This window comes from Stenella coeruleoalba (genome assembly GCF_951394435.1).
Source record: "Stenella coeruleoalba genome assembly, chromosome: 5".
In the NCBI taxonomy this organism is placed as follows: domain Eukaryota; kingdom Metazoa; phylum Chordata; class Mammalia; order Artiodactyla; family Delphinidae; genus Stenella; species Stenella coeruleoalba.
In genome coordinates this window covers 101,324,106-101,336,851 of record NC_137150.1, presented here as the reverse complement: position 1 = coordinate 101,336,851, position 12,746 = coordinate 101,324,106, and the positions used below count along the sequence as shown (strand labels likewise).

Here is a 12,746-nt window from a genome sequence, read left to right as displayed (position 1 = left end):
GGTGGGTCAGAAAGGATTTTGCTTTGATTTATGTCATAGAGTGTACTGCCTATGTTTTCCTCTAAGAGTTTTATAGTATCTGGCCTTAAATTTAGGTCCTTAATCCATTTTGAATTTATTTTTGTGTATGGTGTTAGGGAGTGTTCTAATTTCATTCTTTTACATGTAGCAGTCCAGTTTTCCCAGCACCACTTACTGAAGAGGCTGTCTTTTCTCCATTGTATATTCTTGCCTCCTTTATCAAAAATAAGGTGACCATATGTGTGTGAGTTTATCTCTGGGCTTTCTATCCTATTCCATTGATCTATATTTCTGTTTTTGTGACAGTACCATACTGTCTTGATTACTGTAGCTTTGTATTATAGTCTGAAGTCAGGGAGCCTGTTTCCTCCAGCTCCATTTTCTTTTTCTCAAGATTGCTTTGGCTATTCAGGGTATTTGGTGTTTCTATACAAATTGGGAAATTTTTTGTTCTAGTTCTGTGACAAATGCCATTGGTAGTTTGATAGGGATTGCGTTGAATGTGGAGGTTGCTTTGGGTAGTATAGTCATTTTCATAAGGTTGATTCTTCCAGTCCAAGAACATGGTATATCTCTCCATCTGTTTGTATCATCTTTAATTTCTTTCCTCAGTGTCTTATAGTTTTCTGCATACAGGTCTTTTTTCTCCTTAGGTAGCTTTATTCCTAGGTATTTTATTCTTTTTCTTGCAATGGTAAATGGGACTGTTTCCTTAATTTCTCTTTCAGATTTTTCATCATTAGTGTATACGAAAGCAAGATATGTCTGGGCATTAATTTTGTATCCCGCAACTTTACCAAATTCATTGATTAGGTCTAGTTCTCTGGTGGCATCCTTAGGATGCTCTATGTATAGTATCATGTCATTTGCAAACAGTGACAATTTTACTTCTTCTATTCTGTTTTGGATTCCTTTTATTTCTTTTTCTTCTCTGATTGCTATGGCTAAAACTTCCAAAACTATGTTGAATAATAGTGGGGATAGTGGGCAACCTTGTCTTGTTCCTGATCTTAGTGAAAATGTTTTCAGTTTTTCACCATTTGGAATGATGTTGGCTGTGGGTTTGTCATATATGGCCTTTATTATGTTGAGGTAAGTTCCTCTATGCCTACTGTCTGTAGGGTTTTTATCATAAATTGGTGTTGAATTTTGTCAAAAGCTTTTTCTGCATCTATTGAGATGATCGTATGGCTTTTATTCTTCAATTTGTTAATACGGTGTATCACAATGATTGATTTGCCTATATTGAAGAATCCTTGCAGCCCTGGGATAAATCTCACTTGATCATGGTGTATGATCCTTTTAATGTGCTGTTGGATTCTGTTTGCGAGTATTTTATTGAGGATTTTTGCGTCTGTATTCATCAGTGTTATTGGCCTGTAGCTTTCTTTCTTTGTGACATCTTTGTCTGGTTTTGGTATCAGGGTGATGGTGGCCTTGTAGAATGGGTTTGGGAGTGTTCCTCCCTCTGCTATATTTTGGCAGAGTTTGAGAAAGATAGGTGTTAGGTCTTCTCTAAATGTTTGATAGAATTCTCCTGTAAAGCCATCTGGTCCTAGGCTTTTGTTTGTTGGAAGATTTTAATCACAGTTTCAGTTTCATTACTTGTAATTGGTCTGTTCATATTTTCTATTTCTTCCTGGTTCAGTCTCAGAAGGTTGTGCATTTCTAAGAATGTGTCCATTTCTTCCAGGTTGTCCTTTTTATTGGCATATAATTACTTGTAGTAATTTCTCATGATCCTTTGTATTTCTGCAGTGTCGGTTGTTACTTCTTTTTCTTTTCTAATTCTATTGATTTGAGTCTTCTCCCTTTTTCTTTCTTGATGAGTCTGGCTAATGGTTTATCAATTTTGTTTATCTTCTCCAAGAACCAGCTTTTAGTTTTATTGATCTTTATTACTGTTTCCTTCATTCCTTTTTTATTTATTTCTCATCAGATCTTTATGATTTCTTTCCTTCTGCTAACTTTGGGGTTTTTTTGTTCTTCTTTCTCTAATTGCTTTAGGTATAAGTTTAGGTTGTTTATTTGATGTTTCTTGCTTCTTTTTTTTTTTTTTTTTTTTTTTTTGTGGTATGCGGGCCTCTCACTGTTGTGGCCTCTCCTGTTGCAGAGCACAGGCTCTGGATGCGCAGGCCCAGCGGCCATGGCTCACGGGCCCAGCCACTCCATGGCATGTGGGATCTTCCCGGACTGGTGCACGAACCCACATGCCCTGCATCAGCAAGCGGACTCTCAACCACTGCGCCACCAGGGAAGCCCTCAAGGTAGGATTGTATTGCTATAAACGTCCCTCTTAGAACTGCTTTTGCTGTATCCCATAGTGTTGGGTCATCATGTTTTCATTGTCATTTGTTTCTAGTTAATTTTTGATTTCCTCTTTGATATTTTCAAAGATCTCTTGGTTATTAAGTAGTATATTGTTTAGCCTCCAAGTGTTTGTATTTTTTACAGATTTTTTTCCTGTAATTGATATCTAGTCTCATAGCATTGTGGTCGGAAGAGATACTTGATATGATTTCAATTTTCTTAAATTTACCAAGGCTTGATTTGTGACCCAAGATATGATCTATCCCGGAGAATGTCCCATTAGCACTTGAGAAGAAAGCATATTCTGTTGTTTTTGGATAGAATGTTCTATACCTATCAATTCAGTCCATCTTGTTTAATGTATCATTTAAAGCTTTTGTTTCCTTATTTATTTTCATGTTGGATGATCTGTCCATTGGTGAAATTGGGGTGTTAAAGTCCCCTACTATGATTGTGTTACTGTCGATTTCCCTTTTTATGGCTGTTAGCATTTGCCTTATGTATTGAGGTGCTCCTATCTTGGGTGCATAAATATTTACAATTGTTATATCTTCTTCTTGGATTGATCCCTTGATCATTATGTAGTCTCCTTCTTTGTCTTTTGTAATAGTCTTTGTTTTAAAGTCTACTCTCTCTGACATGAGAATTGCTATGCCAGCTTTCTTTTGATTTCCATTTGCATGGAATATCTTTTTCCATCCCCTCACTTTCAATCTTTATGTGTCCGTAGGTCTGAAGTGGATGTCTTCTAGACAGCATATATATGGGTTTTGTTTTTGTATTCATTCAGCCAGTCTATATCTTTCAGTGGGAGCATTTAATCCATTTACATTTAAGGTAATTATCAATATGTATGTTCCTGTTACCATTTTCTTAGTTGTTTTGGCTTTGTTATTGTAGGTCTTTTCCTTCTCTTGTGTTTCCCACCTAGAGAAGTTCCTTTAGCATTTGTTGTAAAGCTGGTTTGGTGGTGCTGAATTCTCTTAGCTTTTTTTGTCTGTAAAGGTTTTCATTTCTCCATCGAATCTGAATGAGATCCTTGCTGGGTAGAGTAATCTTGGTTTTAGTTTTTTCCCTTTCATCACTTTAAATATGTCCTGCCATTCCGTTCTGGCTTGCAGAGTTTCTGCTGAAAGTTCAGCTGTTAATCTTATGGGGATTCCCTTGTATGTTATTTGTTGTTTTTCCCTTGCTGCTTTTTATATTTTTTCTTTGTATTTAATTTTTGGTAGTTTGAATAATATGTGTCTTGGCATGTTTCTCGTTGGATTTATCCTATATGGGACTCTCTGTGCTTTCTGGACTTGATTAACTATTTCCTTTCCCATATTAAGGAAGTTTTCAACTATAATCTCTTCAGATATTTTCTCAGTCCCTTTCTTTTTCTCTTCTTCTGGGACCCCTATAATTGGAATGTTGGTGCATCTAATGTTGTCCCAGTGGTCTCTAAGACTGTTTTCAGTTCTTTCCATTCTTTTTTCTGCTCTGCAGTAGTTATTTCCACTATTTTATCTTCCAGGCCACTTATCTGTTCTTCTGCCTCAGTTATTCTGCTATTGATTCCTTTTAGAGGATTTTTAATTTCATTTATTGTGTTGTTCATTATTGTTTCTTTGCTCTTTAGTTCTTCTAGGTCCTTGTTAAATGTTTCTTGTATTTTCTCCATTCTATAGCCAAGATTTTGGATCATCTTTACTATCATTACTCTGAATTCTTTTTCAGGTAGACTGCCTATTTCCTCTTCATTTGTTTGGTCTGGTGGGTTTTTACCTTGCTCCTTCATATGCTGTATGTTTCTTTGTCTTCTCATTTTGCTAAGTTACTGTGTTTGGGGTCTCTTTTACACAGGCTGTACATTCATAGTTCCCATTGTTTTTGGTGTCTGCCACCAGTGGCTAAGGTTGTTTCAGTGGGTTGTGTTGGCTTCCTGGTGGAGGGTACTTGTTCCTGTGTTCTGGTGGATGAGGCTGCATCTTGTCTTTCTGGTGGGCAGGACCACATCCAGTAGAGTTTTTTGGGGTGTGTGTGACCTTATTATGATTTTAGGCAGCCTCTCTGCTAATGGGTGGGGTTGTCTTCCTGTCTTCCTAGTTGTTTGGCATAGGGTGTCCAGCACTGTAGCTTGCTGGTCATTGAGTGGAGCTGGGTCTTAGCATTGAGTTGAACACCTCTGGGAGAATTTTTGCCTTTTGATAATACGTGGAGCCAGGAGGTCTCTGGTGGACCAACGTCCTGAACTTGGCTCTCCCACCTCAGAGGCACAGGCCCAACACCTGGCCGGAGCACCAAAACCCTGTCAGCCACATGGCTCAGAAGAAAATGGAGAAAAAAAGGAAAAGGGAAGAAAAAATTTAAAAGTTATTAAAATAAAAAATAATCATTAAAAATAAAAAGTAATAAGGAAAAAAGAAAGAAGAGAGCAACCAAACCAAAAAACAAATCCACCAATGAATACAAGTCCTAAAAAGTGTATTTAAAAAAAGAAAATGGACAGACAGTACCCTAGGACAAATGGTAAAAGCAAAGATATACAGACAAAATCACAGAAAGAAGCATACACGTACACACTCACAAAAAGAGAAAAAGGAAAAGTATATATATATATATATATATATATATATATATATATATATATAAAAGAGGAAGAGAGCAACCAAATCAATAAACAAATCTACCAATGATAAAAAACTCTAAATAGTAAACTAAGATAAACATAAAATCAGAAACAAATTAGATGCAGAAAGCAAACCCCAAATCTACCCAAATCTTCCCAAAGTCCACCGCCTCAATTTTGGGATGATTTGTCTATTCAGGTATTCCACAGATGCAGGGTTCATCAAGTTGTTAGCTGTAATCCGCTGCTCTTGAGGGTGCTGGGAGAAATTTCCCTTTCTTTGTTAGCACAGCTCCTGGGGTTCAGCTTTGGATTTGGCCCCGCCTCTGCTTGTAGGTTGCCTGAGGGCATCTATTCCCTGCCCAGACAGGACGGGGTTAAAGTAGCTGCTGCTTAGGGGACTCTGGCTCACTCAGGCCGTGGGTAGGGAGGGGTACAGAATGTGGGGCAAGCCTGCAGCAGCAGAAGCTGGCATGACATTGAAACAGCCTGAAGCACACCGTGTGTTCTCTTGGGGAAGTTGTCCCTGGATCATGGGACCCTGGCAGTGGCGGGCTGCGCAGGCTCCTGGGAGGGGAGGTGTGGCTAGTGACCTGTGCTTGCACACAGGCTTCTTGGTGGCTGCAGCAGCAGCCTTAGTGTTTCATGCCCCTTTCTGGTGTCCATGCAAATAGCCGCGGCTCGTGCCCATCTCTGGAGCTCATTTAGGCGGTGTTCTGAATCCCCTCTCCTCGCACACCCCAAAACAATGGTCTCTTGCCTCTTAGGCAGGTCCAGACTTTTTTTCCCGGAATCCCTCCCGGCTAGCTATGGCGCACTAGCCCCCTTCAGGCTGTGTTCATGCAGCCAACCGCACTCCTCTCCCTGGGATCTGACCTCCGAAGCTGGAGCCTCAGCTCCCAACCTCCACCCCTCCCAGTGGGTGAGCAGACAAGCCTCTTGGGATGGTGAGTGCTCGTCGGCACTGATCCTCTTTGCGGGAATCTCTCTGCTTTGCCCTCTGCAGCCCTGTTGCTACGCTCTCCTCCGTGGCTCCCCAGCTTCCTCCACCCTGCCACCCCCCTCCTCCCCCCACCGTCTCCGCCATTGAAGGGGATTCCTAGTGTTTGGAAACCTTTCCTCCTTCCCAGCTCCCTCCCAGAGGTGCAGGTCCTGTCCCTATTGTTTTGTCTCTGTTTTTTCTTTTTTCTTTTGCCCTACCCAGGTACATCGTGATTTTCTTGCCTTTTGGGAAGTCTGAGGTCTTCTGCCATCATTCAATAGGTTGTATTTTTGATGTATTTGTGGGGAGGAAGGTGATCTCCACGTCTTACTCCTCCGCCATCTTGAAGGTCGTAAATGCCATTGTTAAATGCACTTTTTGCAGAGTTTTCCTCCCACAAATATGACTATGTATAATTAAAACATAATACTGTAACTATGTTGAACATAAAATGTTTTAGCATATGTATTATAATTCAAATTTTTTCCAAAGTTTTCCGTGTGTTAGGCATCTCTGGTTTAATTTTTCTGGTGTCTCCTCTACAGAGAATTTCCCTCCGAAGTATCCCAAACATAGTTTCTACGAGGCTTTCATTTTTCACCTCTCCATATACCCCTCTCCCATGCTTCACCTCCTTTCTCACCTCCAGTCATCAAGCAGTCTGCAGGGTTGCTGAAGAACTGAACTTTGTGTTAGATAGTACTGTAGAATTACAATTAAAGACAAAATTTTATCTCCCACTCCAGAAAGCCTTTCCACAGTGGTAGTAGAGAAAGAGAACACCTTTATTGTTGAAGAAGCATTAAGCCAGAGTATGATGCCCATAACAGGCAATTAGCTTAGAGGTTGCTAAGACAGAAGGGAAGTTCATGCCCTTATGTATCCAAGCAGATACAACCCATTATATGTATGTTTTCAAGGTAAACAGTAACTAGTCCTCAAGTAAGAAGACTTGACAGAACCATTTTTTACACAATATTCACCTAATTTTACCTGATAATTGGGGTGACCATCTGTGGGGTGAATATGTGTGTTAATTAATTGGTTTTCTCTCTTCTCCTGTCTTTGTGACAGGAGGAAGTTTTGCAATTTAGGGCAAGGCTCCCACTGAAGTTAGGCTCCTACCCTCCCATAGAAACTGGGAGAAATTCTCTTGAAGTTTGCATTTCAAAGAGATGTTCCCAGGTTCTTGAGGAAGACATTCCTGGGTCATAAAGCTGACAAAAGGTCAATCTAGTCTTCAAAGGGGAGAAGTCTAATCTCCTTTCAAAAGGAGAAAGCACTTACAAGTTTTCTCGAGTAAGTGCTCAAAGAAAAATTCGGGGAGGGAAATGTATTCCCTTATTTTCAACAGGGAGAATTAAGTCTCTTATTTTTAATTTATATTTTTGCTTACAGTAGAAACACAGGAGTATCATGTGTTTAAGTTTTCCTAAGAACATTTTTATATGATGATTTGCCATCATTTCCTTTAAAAAGTTTCTAGTGAATTGTCATGCTGTGCTTTTTTTTCTTTCTTCTTACTAGCCTTTTTGCAAGGCAAAGGTGAAAAAAATATATTTAATAAAAGTAAATTGATAAAAAATATAATTTCTGATTGAAAATTTACTCTTTCCCTTACATTTTATTTCAATTTTAATGCTTAAAGTTGATGTTTGATTTTAGGCATGGTAAGAAAATAAGCTAATTTAAAAATTCAAATTGAAATCTCTGTATTACACAGTGTTTAATCAGAGTCACATTAATCATAGTTCATATTAAACCCCTAGATGCTGTAGAGTACCTTTCTGAATAATGACTGCCCTCCAGGGTTATCAGTTATTAAAACAGAAGTCTTTTTAGAGGAATGGCCTATAGCATTTCTAGGTTCATTGATTTCATAGCATTCATTTAGTAAGCAAGAAAGAGGATTAACATTTTTGGATACTTTTTCAAAATATTCTTACTGAATACACATGTATCTTGAAATTATCTTTGACCCAAGAGTTGTGTGACTTGGGAACTATCTTCTATTTAGAGTTTGTTTTCTTCTTCTTAGAGTTACTGATGCTTGCAATATTCATATACAGAAGAGAGATCTGAACCAAGACCTGTAGAAAACTTATAATACACTATCCTTACATAGAGATTAAGAGAAATATACATAAAATATATCATATACATTAATATAAACTCATGTCACAAGACTGAAATAGATAATCCAGATATGAAGCTCATTAGCAAAAGCATTTGATGAGATATTCTTCTCAGTTAAACATAAATACTCAAAATGAAATAGCAACATATTTTTTAGAATTAGACACAATGCCATATTTTAAACAGTCTATCTTTTGCTTTACTTTAGATTATTTGGAAAATAAAATAGTTTAACAATAGAAATATGTTTTTGTTAATTTAGTCCAATTTTTTTTCAATTTGTGCATTTTTTTCCTCTGTGTCACTTGACTCATCTACTTTCTCATTGGCAGTCACTAATGAACACATAATTCTATTAATAATTATATTCAAAACACACTGGCATCCACTTTTTCAAAATAATGAATTGATGACTATTGAGCCTCTCTTTTTAATTGCATTTTTTTCCTGTTTCACCAGAGGACCTTTCCTCTTAATCTTTCATTTCATGTAATTTTGCTCAGAAAGATTTTAATTACTAAGGATTTATTTATTATTTAGTTAGTTAGTTATATTCTCAAGTCCATAGTTTAAACTTGTTTCTCAATAGTAATTTTCTGTGATCACAGAAAAGTCTACATTCCAGAAAATTTTCTCTCTTGTTTCTCACCTTGAACCCTGTTTACTAATTTCAAGCCAGCCTTGTTGGAAGTATGTGCACGTGGCAAGAACCAGATAGGGCATTCCTGTACTCTTCACAAAAGCATTCAAGTAATTTTTTGTATTTCTATAGTGACATCACTTGTCTCCAAGATACGTGATGTGGATCCCTTGTTATGAAACAAAGAAAAAGTGCTCAGATTGAAAAAATAAGTGAATGGGTTGAACTTCATACATTTCCCCCATACTCATTTTAGTTTTCACTAACCTGAGACAACCATGTGAAACTAGATGAGCTTCTGCAGAAAACACAGAAAAACCAATCGAGATAAAAAAAGATGTTAATACTAGGATTCCCACTGAGTGTGACGGCAACCAGTAATTCGAAGGTAGTGGTATTAGGAAAAAGCAGGACTTCTGTAGTATGTTAATCTGGCTTTAATATATAGTATTATTGAGTTAAAGAGAGTGTGTGTAGAGCATATTTTTTTATTAACTCTGAAGAACACATTTGACAGTTTGAAAATCAACTTTGAAGAGAATAAACTCTATGTTAAAGGAAGATATCCAAATTTTTACTTAATTTTCATATGATCCAAAACCAAACCAAAATAATGATAAAAATAAGACTATATGTACCCCTTTTCAGGATGAGCTCCTTTTCTAGCACATCAAGTTTATTTTTTATTTATCTTAAGTTTATCTTTAACTCCTTCAAACTACCTACAGTGCTCTTGGATGCAGTATCCTATGATTTGCTCAACATATATATTACCATTTTGTCCATATCTCTTGGACAATAATAGAATTATCATGTATCCTTCAGTTTCACAATTAAGGTACCAAAATTTGGGAGGCTCCCAAATAAATGAAAGATTTTAGATTTCTCAAATCAGTTTATGTATGCTTTCTCAGCACTATAATAATTTCATCACATAGTAGAATTCACAGGGGCCTATTTTGTTTAGACTGCAGAAGTACCAAGAAAAATATTTCATGGGTTTCATGTAGGGCTGTATCAGTCTTCTTTTGCTGCATAGCAAAGCACCCCACAATTTAATGCTTTTAAACAGCAACACCCTATTATTGCTCACAAGTCTATCAGTCAGTTAGGCAGTTCCTTGGATCTGAACCAGCCTCCACTAATTTCCACTGCCCTCATTCATGATATTTATAGCCGGTTGGCGGAATGTAGTATAATATTGTCTCCCTCAGATGTTAGGGATTAGCTGGCAATCAGCAGGGGTGATAGGGATTACTGAGCCATTTGTCTTCATCCAGTAGGTTCTCTAGAGTTCACTCACATGGTGGCAACAGGACTCTGAGAGAGAGTATAGAACGATGCCTAAACTCAGAATGGGTACATCATCAGTTCTGTTACATTCCATTGTCCACAGCGGTCGCAAGCCTAGTCCTCATGCAAGGTATGGAATATTATAAACTCCCACTTAATGAGAAGACCTACAAAGTCCAGTTGCAGAGGGTAATTAAAAGAGGAAGTGATTGAAGCCATTTTTGAAATAATCTATGACAAAAACTGAGACATGTTTCAATAATTCTTGTCATTTTACAAATCAGTAGACAGCAATAGAAAATTCAACTTTAACAGAAAAATTTTAAGCATAGCATTAAATTTGAATCAATGACAAATTATAATACTAAACCAAAATTAGATTGAGTTTTGCAGCCTTAGAGGTTTTAAAACAGATAAATTCCAATTTTGTTTCCTTTTATAAATAGAAATTCAGAATAATGTTGATAAATATTTTTTTCATATATGCATTAAAATGTAGTCTTTATTACTTGACCACAGTTCACTTATGATCTTCAGATATTGTATAAGTGCTTTCTGAAAAAGGAACTTAAGTGTTATGTGGTCATGTGGAGAACAAAGTGTTTTTATTGTAAAAGGAAGCCATAACAATGAATTTCCTGATTACTATGCAATCAAATAATATTAGAAAAATATACTTAGTTTAATGTGCCATTTATGTTGATACTGCTCTGATAGTATACTAAGTAATGATAAATATAATAAATCACAAATAGTCAGCTTTTAAAAAATTTATATAATGTTAGGCTGATTTAATATCTATTTTTACAGTGTGGAGTTTTCCTAAGGTTTTGCCCCTGAACAAGAAACTTTCAAGATATTTTTTAATCATTATTCCTAACTCTCTGCAGTATTAACAATTTTTATAAGTATATTGGTTCATTAGAACCATGAATCATAATGCAACTAATTATTGCACAACTATTTTGAATTTCATGGCTGAAAAAATATGCAGGACTTGCTTATAGAGTTATTTAGATATCTAGCAAATAAGTGGTTTGAAAATTTTATTCACATTTTGAATAACAACTTGGACAATGGAAAATAAGTAAAAAGGGACCTAATTTTTAAAAAATTATATCCTACATATAGGTGGTTCATGCATAGAATAGAAACATAATATTTTCTGCATTGATCATATACCCTCCTTACCTCCTGCAATCTCTTGCCATAGTTAATAAACTATGATACAGATCCGTAGAGAAAGAGGAAAGCTTGAATTAGGACAGAGGTAACAATTTCATGCTACAGTCCTGCTTTTTCTATGTATGAGTCTTTTTAAGGGTCATCAGGCTTATCACTAAATGATAATAATAAGGCATATTATTATTAATATGACTGCTGCATTTTACTTTACAGATCCCTGGAAAATAATATGCCTGGGCAGACTGAGGTGAGGTTAAAGAACATGGGGTATGGCAAAGGGAAAGCTAATATGTAGTAGAAAATAATGGCAATAACTTGCAAGATACAATATTTAAACATTGGACTCTTATCTATTAGTTTATCTTAGTAAAGGAAATAAAATATTAGCAGGTGCTAGCACTTATGAAATTCCCTTGTATAAAAGATATTTCCAAATTTTATTCTGAAAGCATCTTCTAATTAAAACTAACAAATGAACAAACAGAAATCAACTCTCTCCACATTTTAAAATAGTTTTATTGGTGTAAACCATTGCAGTTGCTTTTAGCTGCTGAGCTCCATTCTCATATGCAGGACAACATGTTACCCTTAGTTTTTATATGTATGGAATGACTCATGGACGATTCTTATTTATACTAACCTTTAATAGCTGTTCCTGACTGTCATGCAGTAATGTAATGAGGATATATTGTAGAATTGAATGAGGATCTATTGTACATAGTGTCAGATTTAGTTTTCATAGATTAATCTAGGACTAAATATTCTATACATGGGTATTTAGGGTTCATAATTATTTGTTGCTAAAGCATATTTACTGCTCATTCCTCAATTTACTTGAAAATGGAAGACTATTTCACAAAATTCCAGGTAACAATTAATATAATACAAATTAGTAGCATTCCAATTTGAAAAGATGTTTGAAAATAGAGACATACATTATCTATAAATAGCATTAATTAGACATTAGAACTTTAAGTTGACATTAAAGTGAAGTAGGTTTATCTCTGTGTGTTTTGATTTAAAAAGTTCTCTAAGATGCATTATTGTGCACAGAAAAGTTAGTATAATCATCATCTCTTCAAACAAATATTTGTAAAACAGATACAGTGTGCCAAGTTACTATTCTAGGCACTGTGAATATAATGAATAAAATAGAAAAAATATCTTGCTCTCATGGAGTCTATAGTTTAGTTCATTTGGGAAAAGTAAGATTATTAGCAAATACTATCTGATACATATATGGGTATATTTTAAAAGTTAATTTATTATCTGCAGTGCATGAGCATTTAAAAATTTGAATGTTACCTAGAGGCTACCTATAAAACTTGTATTTTGCCCTGATTTGTAAACACTTTCAACTGAAAATACTTTAAAATTCATGAGCTGTCTCTTATAGTTTTTCTGTCAATATATCTAAATAATATATTTATACATTTCTTTGATTCTTTATGGAAAAATTTGTTACAGTAGCTGGCTATATTTTTAATTTTCACCTTGACCTCCCATTCATTCTTTAATCCACTCCAGTCAGGTTTTCACATCTACCAGTATACCAAAAGGGCATT

At 35.9% G+C, this 12,746-nt stretch overlaps 1 long non-coding RNA gene across 1 annotated transcript in view; it reads left to right on the top strand.

The window, feature by feature from the left end:
• Positions 1 to 1,961: 1,961 nt before the first annotated feature.
• LOC307187226 overlaps positions 1,962 to 12,746 on the top strand; it is a 64,147-nt gene continuing 53,362 nt past the window's right edge. The window contains exon 1 of the long non-coding RNA XR_013828559.1: positions 1,962 to 2,288. This is a non-coding gene — a long non-coding RNA (uncharacterized lncRNA). The remainder of the gene's footprint in view (positions 2,289 to 12,746) is intronic.